At 38.7% G+C, this 19,169-nt stretch overlaps 1 protein-coding gene across 3 annotated transcripts in view; it reads left to right on the top strand.

Moving 5' to 3' along the window:
• The window catches only part of DDAH1 (dimethylarginine dimethylaminohydrolase 1), a 260,786-nt gene that overhangs the window by 70,593 nt on the left and 171,024 nt on the right, over positions 1–19,169 (top strand). For 2 of the 3 annotated variants that reach the window (XM_063800036.1, XM_009424459.4), the window contains exon 2: positions 12,456–12,571. The exons of the other annotated variant lie outside the window; for it this stretch is intronic. The gene's annotated coding sequence lies outside the window, so the exon portion shown is untranslated. The remainder of the gene's footprint in view (positions 1–12,455; positions 12,572–19,169) is intronic. 3 annotated transcript variants of the gene reach the window in all.

Below are 19,169 nucleotides of genomic sequence, written 5' to 3' on the forward strand. Positions count from 1 at the left end.
CGCTTTGTTTACCTACTCAAGCCTCAGCAATGGTGGACACCCCTCCACCAGCCAGGCTGCCGCCTCACAGATTGATCTCAGACTGCTGCCCTAGCAGTGAGCAAGGATCCATGGGTGTGGGACCTGCGGAGCCAGGCACAGGAGAGAATCACGTTGTCTGCCGGTTGCTAAGACCTTGGGGAAAGCCCAGTATTTGGGCAGAAGTGTCCTGTTTTTCCAGGTACAGTCTATCAGGGCTTCCCTTGGCTAGGAAATGGAAATCTCCCAGCCCCTTGCACTTCTCAAGTGAGGCAACACCCCGCCATGCTTCAGCTTGCCCTCCATGGGCTGTACCCACTGTCCAACCCAGTCCCAATGAGATGAACCAGGTACTGCAGTTGGAAATGCGGAAATCACCCGTCTTCAGCGTCAACCACACTGGAAGCTGCAGACCAGAGCTGTTCCTATTTGGCCATCTTGGCCTATCTTACCTTGCCTTTTTAAAAGGAATTTTATATCATCTACCTGATGAGGGAAAATTTATCTTTAGAGAAGAATGCCAATGAAGGAGTGATAATATTTGAAATTTACTAATTTGCAACTCCCAATGAAATAATTGATTCAGGCAAGGATCTTTAATAGTAAAAGATTATTGCAGAACAGGTTATTCACAAGTTACAAAGCATCACAGAACATGTCACTTCCTAAATGTAAAAAGTACAAAGGAGAAGATCTGGCAGTCACCACTTTAACCAAGTGATTGACCTTAGAATCACTAATATGGGACAACTTTGTATTATGTTCCTCCTGATGGGGTACAGATGAAATTCATGAAATCATTTATTAAGTATTCTTGCCAAAAGGGCTTAATCTGAATCAAAGTAAGCTTTTAGGCAGGCCTAACCTCAAATAAATAGGAGTTACAGGGAATCAAAGAAAAATCAAATTACAAAGAATCCTGCAGAAGAATCTGAATTTGAGATATTCTACAAAACAACTATTTTCTTTTTATTCCTCCAAAAGTCATTTTTATGTGGGGAGAAGGACTCGGGGAGCTGTCCCAGGTTAAAAGAGACTAAAAGGCCATAACAACCCAATACGAGAACTTCAAAGGACTCTTAGCTTGATAAAAACAGCTAAAACTTTTAGAAACATTTAGGGAAAACCTGAATATGAGCATATATTAAATAACATGGGTATTATATGATATTAAGGAGCTAATATTAATTTTATTAGAAATGATAATGACATTGCGGTTATGTATAAGAAAATTCTTATTTTTAGGAGATGCTGTTTGTTTGTTTGTTTGTTTGTTTGTTTATTTATTGTGAAGCAGGGTCTCACTTTTTCACCCAGGCCGGAGTACAGTGGCACAAACACGGCTCACTCCAGCCTCAACCTCCTGGGCTCAAGCAGTCCTTCTACCTCAGCCTCCCAAGTAGCTGGGATTACAGGTGCATGTCAGCACACCTGGCTAATTTTTGTATTTTCTGTAGAGACAGGGTTTCACCATGTTGCCTAGACTGGTCTCAAGCTCCTGGGCTGAAGCAATCTGCTTATTGGCCTTCCAAGGTGCTGCGATTACAGGCATGAGCCACTGCGTCTGTCCTATAGAAGATGTATATTTAGGTGTTAATGTTCAGGTGTGAGGTGTAATGATTTCACCAACTTTCAAAATATATATACACACACACACACACACATATATATATTTGTGTGTGTATGGAAAGATAAAGCAAATATGGCAAAATAGTAACAATTGTTGCATCTACATTGAAGAGATTGTAGAGATATTTATTTTACTGTTCTTTCCAGTTTTCTAGATGTTTCATGTTAAACAATTTAGAAAAGAATTTATGCCTCTACTCCCTCTTCTTTTGTGCCTCTGGCACTCCTTTCTATCCCCATGGTCACTCTCTGACTACTGCTCTTCATCGCCTCTTACCTGAATCTTTGTGGTGGCCTCCTATGTTTCTGTCTTCAGTCTAAATGCCTCCAAGCCATCTATCCGAGGCACCTTCCTAAAAATCAGTTGTCACCATTTCTCTACCTTGCTTCACTTTATCAGTAGTCATTCCCTTCCTCATCACCCACATGGTAAAGTCTGAATAAGCTTAGCAAGCAAGGCCATCCACACTTTTGCTTCAAGCTACACTGACATCACATCCTTGTTCAAGGTGTTCTCCTACCGCCTCATAGCCTAAGCTCTACCTAGGTCACAAACTCAAATGCCCGCATAGAGGGCTGGGAATAAAAGAGTTTAAGTTGTGGGTCTAGGGTGGACTTGGGATCAGGAGCCCTGTCTGAAGGGGGCAGCTATTACTTGGGACCAGATGAGTGTTGCTGTGAGAGGATGTGGGCCAAGTGTGAAATCTTTGTTTCCATTAAGTCAGAAATAAAGATTTGTATACTAATACTACCCTATTTTAAACGCTAATGGTAATTTATTTTTTTAAAAAAACTGCTGCAGAATGAAAAAATTGTGACTGCAGAGTATGATTCTGTGATAACCCATGGGACTTAATGCTCACTCTTTCACACTGACCTCTTTGTCATTCTTCCTTCTCTCTCCACGGTGGGAAGACTTTCTGCATCCTTTTCCTGGTGAAATCTGGTGAATACTTCAAAACCCAGCAGGCAAGACCATTCATGTTGCACTGTCAGGCCCGGGCAGACTGAGGGGCTCTCTCTTTAGTGCACCCCAGCCATTCATTTGTACAACCTTCCTTCTAGAACTTGTCACGGAATTACATATCTGGTTGTTTGTCTTCTCCCACTGGATTCTGAATCCTCATGATTAATAGCCACATTTTATACATCTTTGTCTCCCCTGAGCTGCTCACAGTGTCTGGTGTAAAGTCAGCATTCAATGAACATCTGTTGGTTAAGTTGCAGGCTGTTAAAGGTAATGCTATAGAAGAATTTAGGACATGGCTTCTATGACATCCAGTTTAAAATGTATTAAAAATGTCTATAAATCAATTAAAGAAAATTTTCTATGATTATAATATTCCAAGTAAGTTTCTCTTTTGAGATCATTTGTCTATTGTAGGAAGTCAGGTAAATAAGTTTAGTTTTAAAAAACAAAAATTTCTCAAATCAGGATTCTTTCTGACCCTTTAATCTCAGATAATGATAATAGAGTATTATTTCAAGGATTCCCCTTCTAGCACAATCTTGGTCAAGATCAGGCCAAGAATATAGACAGGTTCAGTAAACCACAAGTGCTCTAAACCTGCTTGAACCTATGTAAGAACTGAGCAGTGGGGTGTGCACTGAATCAAATCACCTTCTCTCCTCGGGACATCAATTCCTATCAGTACTGTATGCACCTGATTCTTATTCGTGTCTTTTTCATGCCTTTCTTTAATGAAATACTTTTTCCCTCTTAGCAGGCCTTCCAAAATTCAGCTCAAAACTTACTTCTTCCTAGAAGTGTCTGCTATCACCTGCCTTGATTGTTCCTCTGTATTATATTCTCCATTTATCTGTGTTTCTTTTTTGTTAGGTGTGGCCTACTCTGGTGTAAGACATATAATAAGAATAATTATGATATTAAGAAAAAGATAATACCGTTATCATAATATCTGGCTTTGGGAGGCCAAGGCAGGTAGATCACCTGAGGTCAGGAGACCAGCCTGACCAACATGGTGCAACTCTGTCTCTACTAAAAATAAAAAAAATCAGCCGGGCATGGTGGTGTGTGCCTATAATCTCAGCTACTCGGGAGGCTGAGGGAGGAGAATCGCTTTAATCCAGGAAACGGAGGTTGCAGTGAGCCGAGATCACGCCATTGCACTCCAGCCTGGGCAACAAGAGTGAAACTCCGTCTCAAAAAAAAAAAAAAAAAAAGAATCATTGAGGGCCATTGTTAAAAGAAATAGCTTACCAGACCCCTCCCTGGAAATTCTGATTCAGTGGGTCTGGCATGGGGTAGGGAATGAGGATAGGTATTTGTATTTTTAACAAGTGCCACAGATAGTTCTTATTATCAGGCAACCCTGGGAAACATTGCCATCATCCTTATAAACTTGGGTTTGGGAGCAGACTAGTCAGAGTTTGAGGATGGGTTCTCATGCTTTTTAGCGTATGTAACAGTGGGCAAGTCACCATATCCTAAGCTGTGATTTTTTCATCTAGAAGAGGGGGATGATAATCACTGTCTCAGTGTTGTTCTGGGGACTAAATGACTCATTTAGAGCATGAGCACTTAGAAAGTTCCAGACATTCTAAGTGCTCAGCAAATATGTGACAATGATATTCATATTTTGCTTGCAGTTTGCTTGGTTATGCTACTGTGATTCAAAATCTGAATGATGGTTTTCTTGGTTCTTCTATAGCACTATGGTGACCCAGGAGTGTGACCCAGGAGAGTGACCCAGGAGATTTTATCACAGCCAAAGACTATTGTTGAGAGCCTGCTCATCTCTGCCAACTTTTTATTGACTCAATAAGTTATCACCCTTTGTTCTCTTTAATTTTACCTGTCATCTCCATTGAATTACAGAAAGGTCTTTGAGGCCAATGACCCTGCCATCTAGTTTTGTTATACAGTAGATCCAGTATCCTGTACAGTGGGCTATCAACAGAGGGCATGATCTAATAAAACACACATTTATTTCGTGGAGTTATAGAGCCATCATCTCTTACTTAGGTTATGACAGCTCCTAATGGGTCTTGGAGTCTTGAGGTCTTATGCTCTTGCTTCCCTACAATGCAGCCTACGCTGCAGCCAAAGTGATCTTTGAGCAATATCATCACAGCATGCCAGTCTGTTTGAAACCTTCCAATCCTTTCCCTGTATTTATAGTAAAATCCAAACTCTTTACTGTGGACTTGTAAGCCCTACCTGATCTGGGCTAGTCTGTCTGTCTGACCGCATCCCCTGTGATTCACCTCCTGGATCGTTACATTGCAGCAATACTGAAGTTCTCCCTCCCTAGACTGCCCTTTCCCCCCATCATCACCTGCCACTTAGCCCAGAGGTCACCTCAGAGATCTTCCCTCATCTCCCTATCTCATGTTTTCCTGCCACTATTTCCTATCCCATCTTCCTGCTTTATTTTCTTCTCATCACTTACCACTGTCCAATATTGTACTTATCAGTAGGTGATGTTAGTTTGTGTGTTTATTGGAAGCTCCATGATAGCAGGCATCTTGTCTATCTTGTATTCCAAGTACTGGGAACAGAACCTGGTACCTTCATGGGCTTAGTAGATAGATAGATGGATGGATAGATAGATAGATAGATAGATAGATAGATAGATAGATAGATAGATAGCTGAACTTTAAAGAACATCAGCCGGGTGCAGTGGCTTATGCCTGTATTCTCAGCACTTTGGGAGGCCCGAGGTGGGTGGATCACCTGAGGTCAGGAGTTCGAGACCAGCCTGGCTAACATGGTGAAAACCCGTTTCTACTAAAAATACAAAAAATTAGCCTGGTGGCGCATACCTGTAATCTCAGCAACTCAGGAAGCTGAGGCAGGAGCATCGCTTGAACCCAGGAGGCGGAGGTTGCAGTGAGCTGAGACCACACCATTGCACTCCAGCTTGGGCAACAAGAGTGAAACTCCATTTCAAACAAATGAACAAACAAAAAGATAAAGAACATCTATATAGTCTAATATATTTCAACTTTTTTAAAGCAAGGAACTCTTATCAAACAAAATGTTTGTTTTTAAATTATTAATTTGGTTGTTGGGTTTTTTTTTTAACTTATTTCTTGACAATTAATAGGATTCCATACACATAAAAAGTTCTTAGCAAACACTTAACAATTTACTGAGTCCATGTTCAATGAGATCCACCACCAGGGGGACATCAATCCACTGACTGGTAGCTATGGATAGTGAGAAAATCTGGCTGAAGGAGAAGCAGATCTGACTCCAGGAGACAAAGGCAGGCAGAGGCACCGAGTGTTCTGGTAGTGTCACTCCTCCAGGGCTTCCCTCTGCAGACAGAGGTGGTAGGAGGCAGGAGAGGCAGGGCTATCTCTGGAGAACCCAGAAGAGAAGCAGCAAAAGAGGACTCTTTAATGCAGGCCAGGCTTCAGTGAGAAACTGCCTGGCCTGGAGCAGCCCTGTACCAGTGGCTGCAGCACTGCAGAAACAATGGCAGTGGTGGTGGCGGCGGGGATAGGTGGAAGCAGCAGTGGTGGTGATGCCACAAGAAAAACTTCTTAGGGAGGTACTAACATGGGAAGCAGCCTCTCACCAGGCTGAAGCCAGAGGGACCTGAGAAGGGGGCAATGATGGCAGTGACAAGCAAGGGACAGCAAGGAGGTCCTCAAAAGTGTCACATTTTCCCAGGAGAAAGGAAGAGATTCAAAGAACTGAAATTCCAGCAGTTGAGCATGTGTGATCTCAGTCAGAGCCACTGGCTTTGTTGTCATTTGGTTGTGTTTACTTTTCAGTATCATTCTCAAGAATTAAGCAAGATAACATGTGCAAAGCATCTAGCAGAGTGCGTGGGGTGTAGTCAGCAAATGTCGTTTCCTCTCGTTGTTGGGCAACCACCAGTAGCACCATATCAGAATTAAAGGTGAATAGAGGAATACTGTGTTAAGCTCTGAGGAAGAAACAATGATAAATTAGACATTGTCCATGTCTTCAAAGAGTTTACAATATGGAAGTGACATGATCGTTCAAAAGGCAGAAAGTGCAAAGTGCTGTCTGAAGCAGTGCCAATAAAGTGTTAAGTATGTTCATATATACTTATACCTGGCATAAATTCCAGCGTAGGGGACTGGATAAGCTTTATGGAGAAACTTTGGGTTTTAAAGAATGAATATAATTTAGGCATGGGAAGCATGGTTAAAGGATAAAGAGGAGGAGAAGGTAGTGTAAGAATAATAAGAAATTTAGGAGGAAAATCAAGATTAGCGTTCTAAAAACCAGGGAGAATTTCAAACAGGAGATGATGAGCAAAAGTATCCAGTGTGAAGGACTTCTGCTTCTGGCTTTGATGAAGTTACTAGTACCAGCCCTCTTGCCATAAATAGCTGTAAAACTGGACAAAATATATGGAGCAACTGTTTTCAGACATTGAAATTCACCCAGTGTTGAACTTTGATCCCTGGGAAAAGGGAAACACATGAGATGAAACCCTTGGTCACCTTGTCTTTTTTCCTGGAGGCACAGCAAAATGGAGCCCAAGTTGATAATGGTTGCTTTACTGTTCTGAGGAGGCAGAGATCACAGTTCAGGGCTGTTGAGGTGGTTGGAATTTGTAGGTCAGGCTAATGAAGAGAAAGCTGCACAGAGAAACAGGTCCAGAAATCTGCATATGGGTACTATAAAGTCTTTGGACAAATGCTAAGCTTCTCACTTTCTGGGTGAGACTCTGGTGGCAAATAGCTACTGGGGAGCTGTAAACTGGGTGGAGATTCCAGAAGGTGCACAAAACTGGAGATGTAGATGTTCTGAGTGGAGATGTTCTCAGTGATTCTCTGGGGTTTTCAGTGAAGAACCCAGAAAGGCCAGGCAGTAGGAGGAGGGCTACTCTAGCCCTGGACTCAAGGCTATACTAAGTTCATCCAAATAAAGTTTAAAAACAGCTTTGTAAAAATTAAGCTTCTCCACTAGTAAATTAACGTAACAAAACTTAACACTCTTTAAATCCAGACCTGATAATGTAGCGTTTAATGTCTAGCATACAATTCAAAAATTACTAGATACATGAAGAGGCATGACCACAACAGATTTTTTTAAGTCAATAGAAACATACTCAGAGATAGCAGATATGTTAAAATTAGCAAGCAAAGGCTTTAAAACAACTCTTATAAATATGTTTAAATTTTAAAGAAAATATGGACTCCAGTAAATAGAAATTCTCACTAGAAAAATGGAAAGTATAAAAGAAAACCAGCTAGAAATTCTAGAACTGAAAAATGTAATACCTAAAATGAAAAAAAAAAATCCCTAAATGAGCTTAACAGCAAAATAGATTCCATAGAAGAAAAAAAAATAGTGACATTGAAGACAGGGCAATATAAATGATCTCAGCTGAAGCACATAGAGAAAAAAGCACTGAAAAAAATGAACAGAGCCTCACTGACTCGTGGAATAGTATGAGGTGGCCTAACATCTGTGAAACTGGAGTTCCAGAAAAAGATGAAAGAGAAATTGGGGCAGAAAATATATTTGAAGAAGTGATAGCTGAAAAAATTCCCAATTTGGTGAAAAATATTAACCCATAAACTAAGAATCTGAATAAACTCCACGCAGGATAAAAAACAAAGAAAACCACTCATGGGTACATTATAACCAGGTTTATGAAAGCCAAGGATCAAAGAAAAAAGTCTTAATAGCAGTATGAGGAAAAGACTCATTCTGCGCAAGACCCAGGGGAACAATAATGCTGATTTATCAATAAGCCAAAAGGGAACTGAATAACACCTTTAAGGTGCTAAAAGAAATAAAACCTGTCAACCTGGAATGAGAAACCTAGTGAAAGATAAAGATCCCTTAAAAAAATGAAAGAAAGAAAAAAAGAGAAAATGGGAAGGGAAGGGAAGAAGGGAGAGAGACAGGAAAAAAGGAAGGAAGGAAGGAAAGAAGGAAGGAAGGAGAAAAGAAAGGAAGGAAGGAAGAAAGGAAGGATGAAGGAAGGAAGGAAGGAAGAAAGAAAGAAAAAAGAAAAGAAAGAAAGAGGAAGGAGGGAAGGAAGGAAGGAAAGAAAAGAAAAGAGAGAGAAAGAAAGGGGAAGGGGAAGAAGAAAAACACTGCCAAGCAAAACCCAAATGTATCAATGGTGCACATAAACTGTAAGAAATATTAAAGGAAGTTCTTCAGGCTAAAGGAAATGATACCAGATAGAAACTCAGATCAACAGAAAAAAATGACTAGTGCTAGAAGTGGTAAATATGTGGGTAAATCGAAATTACTTTTTTCCTGGCCTATTATTGAATGAGTAAAACTTAATTATAAAGCTGAGTTTTTGGTAGACATTGCAATAGTCTGGGAATCAGGAAATCTGGGATCTGGTCCACTTCTGTAACCTTAGGTAAGTGGCTTAATCAATACTTGATATTCCTCTCTAAATGGTAACAATTCAAGAAGTTTCTTTTTTTTTTTTTTGAGATGGAGTCTCACTGTTGCTGGAGTGCAGTGGTGCGATCTTGGCTCACTGCAACCTCCGCCTCCCAGGTTCAAGCAATTCTCCTGCCTCAGCCTCCCAAGTAGGTGGGATTACAGGCATGTGCCACCACACCCAGCTAATTTTTTTGTATTTTTAGTAGAGATGGAGTTTCAACATATTGGCCAGGCTGGTCTCGAACTCCTGACCTTGTGAGCCACCCACCTTGGCCTCCCAAAGTGCTGGGATTACAGGCGTGAGCCACCACACCCGGCCTCAAGAAGTTTCTTTTTATCATTGCTAAATACCTCAAAAGGGCTATCTACTTATTATTTCTTAAATTTAATGTATATATGAATTACCTAGGGATCTTGTTAAATTCAAGATACATTAATAAAGTTATTGTGGTATAGTAAAAAGACAGACAAGTAGATCAATGAAATTAAAAATATATATATTCTTTTTTTATCCCTTTTACTTCTAACTTGTTTATACTTATGCTTTATACATAAAGCATCTCTTTTATAAACTCTATAGCATTAGTTCTTGTTTTTTTATTCAGTTTGATAATCTCTGCCTGTTAATTGGAGTGTTTTGTTCGATGTTGAGGTTACAGCTACTATTTTGCTATTTATTTTCTCCCATCTATTTGTTTTGTTTTGTCTCCTGTTGTTGTTGTTCCTTTGTTTCTCCTTTTCTTCCTTCTTTTGAATTTGTTGAGAATTTTTTTTATTATTTTTATTTTTTTGAGACAGGGTCTCACTTTGTCACCCAGGCTGGAAGGCAGTGGCGCGATCTCTGCTCACTGCAACCTCCACCTCCTGGGTTCAAGTGGTTCTCCTACCTCAGCTTCCCAAGTAACTGGGACTACAGGCGTACGCCACTACCTCCGGCTAATTTTTGTATTTTTTTGGTAGAGACAGGGTTTCACCACGTTGTCCAGGCTAGTCTCAAACTCCTGACCTCAAGTGATCTGCCCACCTCAGCCTCTCAAAGTGCTGGGATTATAGGCATGAGCCACCACACAGGGCTCGAAAATGTTTTAATATTTCATTTTATTTCCTCTATTGGCTTGAAAACTATATGTTGTTGTTTTATTTTGGGCGATCTAGGGACTGAAATGTGCATCCTTAGCTTAGCAGAATCTACTATGATTTCACATCACTACATGTGTAGTATAAAAAACCTACAAAAGCAAATTTTCTGTTTTCCAATATGTTCTTTGCACTATTGTCATACTTCTACATAAGTTAACAGCTCCACGATAAGTTTTATTATTTTTGCTTTAAATAATCAATTGTCTTTAAAAGAAATGAAATAAAGGTTGATATTAGAGCAATTCTGGAAAACTTCCTAGGTTTACTCTGATTACTGTATTTTCCAAATGTCGTATGTGAAGTCCTTTACAGCCCCTACCTGCTGGGTTGGATGAAGCAATCTTTGAGGGAAGTCACCGCTATAGTCCTGTTGGCTATCCCTCAGAATCTCTTCAAAATTCACCCTGGAGAAGGAGAAGAGAAGGATGCTTAGAGAGGAAGGGAAATACTGGCAAGGAGATGGGGAGAATGAAACCACTTTAAGACTGTATTTTAAAGGCTCGTTAAGCTTCACTATTAATGAAGTATAATTTGAAGAGATATATTTCCTTCTGGAAGGCGAGTTTTAAGACACTAGGGGGTTAGTTCACCCAGAGAGATGCTGGTAATTATATTTGAACTGTCAGTAATTCTAGTTCCATCACCAGAAAGCAAAATGCAAGTAGTAAGGGATGACTCTACTTGAAATCTCAGGGGGAAGAAAGAACTTTGCTTCTCTCAAGGTCATCTGGTGTTTAAAGAAAATGTGTCATTGATGATTTAATAATATATAACATGAGAAATTGCATTAGTATAACTGTGTTACATTTTATAATCTTATTTTTTATGTAGAGAACAGATTGCCTTAAATCTGCAAGTATCATATTTGAGTTAAAATTGCATTCAACATACCATAAATATGTACTTCCTAATCATTTAAATGTTTGCAATCATTGTGTATCTCAGTTAAAATATATGTTCACATTATACTTTAAATTTCTATTTCCTTTGGACATTATTGTATTTTGCAAGATCAGAAAGATTATCTAAAAATTTCCTGTAATGATAATGGAAACCATGTTAACATCTGAATCATGTTCAATGTGAAAAAGATAGTTGGGGCCAATTTAACAGTTAGTACTCTTTCTTAGCAGAGAATGACAGAACACTGCTGTAAAAAGGACTGCTGTCTTTTCTTTTTAAATCTGCAAAGTGTTGCTAAGTACCATAGTCCCTCGCCTTTGGAAATACCATGGCTTTTTGGGTCACCAGCTGTGTGTTATATACCAATAGAGAGTACAACTCACAGCCATTTTTTGCATTCTTAGTGCTATTTGTGGCTGTTTCTTTACCTCATGAGCTGTATGACACCTTTTATTTAAATAAATCCTTATGTTTGTGATCACTGTGCATCAGGTTATTGGGCCTGTGGCTGGCCTTCCAGTTGTTCATCAGTCTGAGCTCACAAGAAGCAGACACAATTGTCAGTCATTGTGCTGTTCTGCTAGGTTAAGTCATCCTGGTGGTATCCAAAACATTTCTGGTATAAGAATTATTTTTTTCTGTTTCGAATTAATGAAGCAGAAACACAAACTGTGAACATTGTCTGTAAATAGCCTTTGTTCCTTTATGCAGAATGTCCTCAATGTTAAGGCCTGCAAGAAGATAGTACGTGTTATATTAGTTTTATAGTATTAGTGTTCGTGCTGAATGATGGCAGGAAAACCAGCTAGTTTTTAATAACCAGTAATAACTTACTGGTTATTATTGGTTGATGAATTCCTGTGAAGGTTTATGATATTAGGTTAAATTATATGAAATTGCTATTTGTGTAGACAATTTCATATGACTCAACCAAACAGGAAACAAAGCAGCTTCAGTTCTAGGATACAAGATATAATTCAATTAATTTGCTGTACATCATTGTGAGTCTGCTACAAATATCTTAAATTAATACATATAACTTAAAAATTGGAACTGGAAAGGAAAGATTTGTTTTCCTCTTATTCTTACTTTGTTTTTACTCTGTGTCATTGCTCTCTTGCTTTCAAGGAAAATACCGACTCTATATACAGAACATCTCCTGACATTTGCCATTCTGTAGGTCTTGAGGGGTAAACAAGTAAGAACACAAATATTACTTACTCAGTTGTGAGTTAAAGTCATCTTTCTATTATTCTAACAATAACAAACTTGCAGCTGTTCCTTAGTGAATTTTCATGAATTCTTTTCTCTCTAGAGAAGACTATTTCATCACAGAAATATATTAGAGGTATTAAAATGCCTTTCCCCTCTCTCTGCTTCCATATTTCTCCATTTGCAGTTTCATCTGTATGGAAAAGGAACTCTGGTAACTTTGGCCAAGACTTTTCAGTAGGAAATGCTTCAAAATACAAAGCAAGAGCTATTTTCAAGAAAGACCTTCTAAATGTATATTAGGTAAGTTAAATTTTAGATGTCCTCCTTTACAGCTAAAAGTAAACACATTTGATTTAATTATATTAATCAAAATGTACTTGCATTCAAGTGTTCTTATATGTCAATACTCCTGGATAGATTTAAATTACATTGACAGAAAATATCCATTTCCTCACATTTTCAAACACCAAGCAAGTAGCAGAACCCGGTCTTTAGCATGGTTGTATTTTTAAAAAATGTAATCCAGCCAAGGCTGATCTTGTTTTTCCTTTATTCTTTAAGCCAGAAGCAATTACTTTTCATTTCAGGATTAAGCGTCTGTAACGTTGCCACTCGTCGCTGAGGCTCCTGGTTTCAGCATGTCTCCTTGGTTCCCAGCCAGCTCTGGGTGTTCAGGTAGCAGCTGTGTCTGGGAGTGTCTCTCCAGTCCACATTCCTTGGCCATGAATTTTGCAGCCCTGTTTATCTGATGAAGACCTCCCAGTAGTGAATTGCTCATGACATTGTCACACAGACCTTAATGAATGATATGGAAAGATACTGAATATTTTTCCTCCCGGAATGCCAACCAATCTTCAGTGTCCCAGCGCCTTCACTCCAGCTGATCATGGCAAAGGCTTGGTACTGAGATCCAGTGAGACCTTTGTCCTACAAAAACCACATTCTCACTGGATGCCTACAAGTCCTCTCTATGGGACTGTTACCCAAGCCTGTTTACAGAATTTTCAACAATTACATCTGCCCATTTGCTGAGTCTCACTTCTCTGCACTAATTGTTGACTTCAATTTATATTTTTAATGTACAAATGCTATCACCAACTTCAGTGCATGAAGACCTCTCTTCCTTCTCTTCAAACCCATGACTTTGCTTGGAATAACAGGGATGGCTTTATGGCATGGCTTTCTCATTATTTCATGTGTCTTCATTTTGCTTTCCCAAGCCAGATTGTAAATTCCTTGAGAGAGGAGACCCTGAAAACTAGAAATACCTATACAGACAGATAGACAGTAAAAAAAAAAAAAAAAAAAAAAAAAATTGGACAGAAAGACATCTGTTGCCTAAGTAATCCAGAAAATTTGCCTTAACACGTTCAGAAGACATATTTGGCTATAATATACAACTCCTCTCCTTTCCCCCGCCTGCCCTCTGCTGGAACTGCTAATGAGCAGTAAGATGGCAAAAGCAGGACATTGTATGGGAAATGTGGGAAAACAGGGGCTAGTCTGACTAGAAGGTGAGTTGAGTAACTGTGATTTGTGAGTCCACAATGGGAATCTTTGAAGTCCTTCATGATGTGCCTTTGTATGACTAGCAACCTCCTCACAAGACTCTATGGTTCACTGTGCACAAAGATATGATTCTGCCTGCCTGCCTGAGATAGATCAAGTGACCTTGTGTGTTCTCTTCCTCCTCTGTGCTTGTTTCATCTGCAGAACCATCTGATGGATGGCAGACAGCTGAACCAGGTACTGCCCCTTCCCAAACGCAAATGCCCTCCCCATTCACCATTCCCTAGAGCGTTCACTTCCTTCATCTATGAAAGGCAATTACTAGGGTCTAGCAAGACTGCCGATTTGGTAATGCAAAGCAGGAGATAAGTGTGAAACTCTAGACTGGTTTTCTGTTTCAAAGGGCAGCAGGATGTGACAGCTGCTGAGGCAGCCCTTTGCCCTTGGAGAGGAGAAGCAGGAGTGTGATCACTAGATGACCTCTCCCTCCTGCTGTCTCCTGGGTGGTAGGGACAGTCTCTCTCCCAACTCTACTCTTGATCAGGTGGCTACATATTATGAAAAAGAGGAGGAAAAACATGTTTTTGCTTTTAAAATTATTATGAAGAGAGAGTACTCTTTGGGGAAGCAGAATCCATTAGCTGAATTCATTTCAGTAGCTATGTTTAATTAAGTTAGGCAGCCTTAATGCAATTTTATTATGTAGCCTTTAAGAGCTGTTCTGGTAAATGCCCATCCTATAAATACCAGCACTACTTTATATGTGTGATATCCTTTTTGGAAGGGCAAATCTGAATTATTATCCAGATATTAATCTGCACACAACCCTATCCAGACAATGCAAAGATGCTTCCTCATATTCTGGACATTGTTCAATACATTCAGAAGGGGGAAAAAACTGCTCAGATATGACCTTCTACATTTTAAGTCAGTGGATAAGCCAGCCTGGTTGCATCCCAAAACATACTTCTGAACATCAGTTTCACCTTACTACTGACCAAGTAATTGATTTCTGCATTTCATTATGTAAATTAAACACTAGACTTTGAATTACTAGAAATACACAGTTAGCCAATAAACCTTTCTTATAAAATGACAGTATTTTAATTTATTAGATGTGTTGGCATGTATTCATGCCTAAGATTTCATCAATCAATTTTCCATTTTAAAAAGCTGTCTCTGGAAGCAACAGTGGAGAGATGCTGAGTTCCAAAAGCAATGTTGTGAAAGGCAGCAGGTCTAGCGTTCCAGGCACATGCTTAACTAAATTCTAGTCAATAACCATGTGGCTCCAAGTATAAGCCCACATTTTTTAAAGTATCTACCTTCTGAACTGACTCTTTTGGAATGTCAGAATTTTAAAAAGAAAATATTTAAATTTCTCTATTTAAGAGGTGTGCAATGTTTGTTCAATATTGGAGCAACCTCTGATATTATTTTAAAATATTTATTTTGCCACTTTGACAGCCTTCTACACTGCCCTTGGGTTTTAATTTTGTTTACAGTACTAAACTTCAATAGTTGGCTTCAGATTAAATGAATATTAGTATGTTGTGGTGATTTTATTAATTATTTGCTTTTGAAAAATTTTTTAAGCTGAAAGTCACTCCAAAATAGAAGCTTTAAGAATCACTACCACCAACTTAACTTTAAGTCATTTATTCATTTCATTCAGTTAACAAAAATATATTTAACACATAGAATTTGACTGACTTATCCCTAAGCAAGGTAGGCATAGCACCTGGGGCCCACAATACTTTTAGAGGCCTATAAAAACAGTCTTTTAAAATCAGAAGAAAACAAATTTTTTTATTTTAAAATCAGAAGAAAAAGATAAAATTTTAGGTCAACGAAAGTATATATAATATTAATATATTCATTTTCATACCAGGATGATCATAAAATATAATTTTAAATATTTTTTAATGAAGGAAGGAGCCCATGAAGGCAAAAGTTTCCAGGACCCATAAAGTGATAATGCAACCCTTTGTGACATATGCCAAGTTTTATCTATGCTAGATTCTAGGGGTAAGAAGATATGTAGGGCACAGTTTCTGTACCCAAAGCACTCATAGTCTAATGAAGAAAATGGACATATACAGTTCATAATGTGGTTGGTTCCCTTGACATTGTTTGAGAGTAATTACAAGCTGAAAAACATAAGGGTTTTACTACAAAATGTCATTTAACACATAGACTTGGCCTTACATTTCTTTCCGTTAAACTTATACAAAAATTAGGTTTATATATATCTTAATGCTACACAGACAGTGTAAGTATATATGTTTGTTCATTTTAAACATTACTGATATTGCCGTTCAGATCTGTAAATCAGAATGTTCATTATTTTATAAATGCTGTCCATCAACAGGATCACAAAGGAAATTCCACGTGCTGATATCAATGGTCCAATGAGGAAAATGAGAAGTGAGATCTAGTTCTCCCTAGCTTAGCAATGCTTATCTATGTCCTTTCGAGTTTTACTGAGATTACAGAAATGGAACAGAATCTTGGCTGCACTTTCCCTCTTCATAAAATTTCACATTTATATGAGATTCTGCATTTATTTTTTTCTATTACTGTTTCTAATGCTGCAATTTGGGTAGTCACAATGTTCCACTTAACCTAAGTCTTCCTTGTTAATATTTGAGTCCATTTTTGCATTTTTTTATTGTTAATTAGAGAATGATTTCTGAACATTTTCTATTTTTAGAGCAATTTTACCTGCATTATCTTATTACACACACAAAAGCTTTTTGAATAAGTAGGACATCATAGGACATTCAAAAGAACACAGACTCAGACAAGCCTGGGTATGAATCTGAATTCTGCCAGTCAAGCTGTATTACTTTGGTCACTTCATTTAACCTCATTTGCATCTCGGCTTCCTCATCCATAAAATGAGGATCATTATGCATGTCTCATAAAGTTGCCATAAGAATTAGGATAATGTATGTTAAGTGTTAGACCAGCACCTGAAATTTAGTAGATACTAAATAAGTAGCTGCTATTATTATTTGCCATATTTTATAAATTAGGAAACTGAAACACAGACATATTCCTCATGCCAGTATAGGGGGTTAGGGCACCTAGTTATTACAGGCAAACTGCAGACTTTGTTTTGAACAAGCCTTATTGAGAATGAGGGTATAGAGTACAAAGTACACAAGCAAAAGATACAGAAAAAACACTGACATCAAACCAACCAGATAACCAATATATGTTTATTGGGCACCTTGTAAGTATAAGACATTCTGTGTACAAGTTGGGCTACTTTGCAAATGACGGAATTCCAACTTGATCACACAAAAAAGAGAATTTGCTGGCTGATGTCACCCTAACACAGAATGTGGACAGCTGGTCCTATGGATGTCTGGACTCAGTGGCAAGCACACTTTTAGGGCTTATACTCTCTATTTCTGATGTATGTTTCCAGTTCTCTTTGCAGATGAGCTTTCTCCATGCCATGGGGAACATGAATCCTAGCAACTATGATCTCTCATCTCATCCTAACAGCAGTTCTACCAGCAAAGAAAGAGGATTCCTTTGTCTTTGTCTGCAGTTTGAAAACAATCCTAACAATCACTTGCATTGAATCAGTTTAGGTCATATACTCTTCCCTGAGCCAATCACCAAGCCAGGAAGATGGAGTAATATAATTGGCCCAATTAAGAGCACACGACATGTTAGGAGCTCGAGACCAGCCTGGCTAACTTAGTGAAACCTCATCTCTACAGAAATACAAAAAAAGCTAGCTGGGCATGATGGCACACACTTGAAGTCCCAGCTACTTGGGAGGCTGAGGTGGGAGGCTCATTTGAGCCTGGGAGGCAGAAGTTGCAGTGAGTGGAGATCACACCACTGCACTCCAGCCTAGGCAACAGAGCAAGACTGTCTCAAAAAAAAAAAAAAAAAGAGTACATGTTACTGTTGTCATTAGAATAGAGGGAAGTGTATTGGGCAAGCAAAAATCATAACCTTTACCTTCAATGAGTTATAATAGAGAAATTAATATTTTAATGGTAGAGTTGGCTCAAGGAGCCAAGAGGCCACAATCTCAGAATGTCTGGCTGAGATGCCATGAGCCCTGAGCAGACATGTCACATGGACTGCCCAGCCAGGAAGGGAGGCCTATCATAATTTTGTCCCCCACTTGTGTTATCTCATAGACTACAGACTTAAATTTATTTCTTAATATGCATACTATTTAAAGAAGGAAGTTATAAACATTTGGGCATTATCTTAGAGAAAGCAGAACTTTCTAAAGAGAGTGTCTGGAGGCTGGACCACAGACTAACATCCCTGTTGGTTGAAAAATTGCAGGCTGTCTTGTCCTGTTGGAAAGCATTATTTTAACAGATTGCTTAATGCTTTTCCTTCCTGTAGCATGGGCTTGGGGGAGTGGTACTCAAAGCAGACTTATAAATTGGATTGTATAGTGAATGAACTTTGCTTAATGGCTTTGCTGGGTTTATTTAAGACATTGAACTGTTTGCCCTTGTCTCCAGTGGTTCAATGACCACTCATCATTACATTAGTGGGAGAACTATTATACTGTGTTAGAGATACGGAGAGCTTGTGACTGGGTGAAGAGTCAGTGTTTTGACTTTTTATGCCAACATCATTATTTTCCCACTCATTTCACATTTCTCCTGTCAGTTCAGCCCTCAATTCAAGGTTACCTTGATTACTTTCAGGTCTTTTAGTCATGAATCTTTCTAAACTATTTTTACCTCAAATTGTTCCTATATTTTCATGAACTCACTTTTTCTTCTTTTCTGTCTCAAAATTAGAGGTATTCCTAGTCTTTTCCAGCACTAAATTCTTCCCTCGTCTACCTCCTTAGAAAACTAACTTCATTCATTCCTTCATCTTCTATTTGCATTTTCAACTATCTCTCTTCATTGCATCTTTCTCCACTTATCCACCACAAGCCTACCTCTTGAAACAGTATCAAATGAGATCATATTTGGGAAAGTGCTCTGTTACTCTGAAGTAGAATATAAATATGGAATAATATCATAATCCTGTCTTTCTTCTTCCCTCCGTGATCATTTCAAAAAACCATCAATATAAAATATTTTTTAATTTTACTATATCACTGTTCAACTCATTACCTAATGTCTTAAAATCTGATTCTGTCTCCTAAAATACTATGTTAGGTGTTCATAACTTTATCTTCCAGTATTTGACACAGTTAACTACATCCTCCTTCCTTGGTTTTTGTAACCTCATTACCTTGATTTGCCTCCTCTCCCTTTAACCATTCCTCTTTCCTTCAATGTCCATCTTTTCCCTTCTATCTCTAAATGTGAGTGGTCTCTATCATTCTGTCCTTCCTTCTCTCCCTCTCTCTCTGATTCTCATAAATACTCCTTGAAACCACCAA

This window comes from Pan troglodytes, chromosome 1 (genome assembly GCF_028858775.2).
Source record: "Pan troglodytes isolate AG18354 chromosome 1, NHGRI_mPanTro3-v2.0_pri, whole genome shotgun sequence".
Lineage (NCBI taxonomy): Eukaryota > Metazoa > Chordata > Mammalia > Primates > Hominidae > Pan > Pan troglodytes.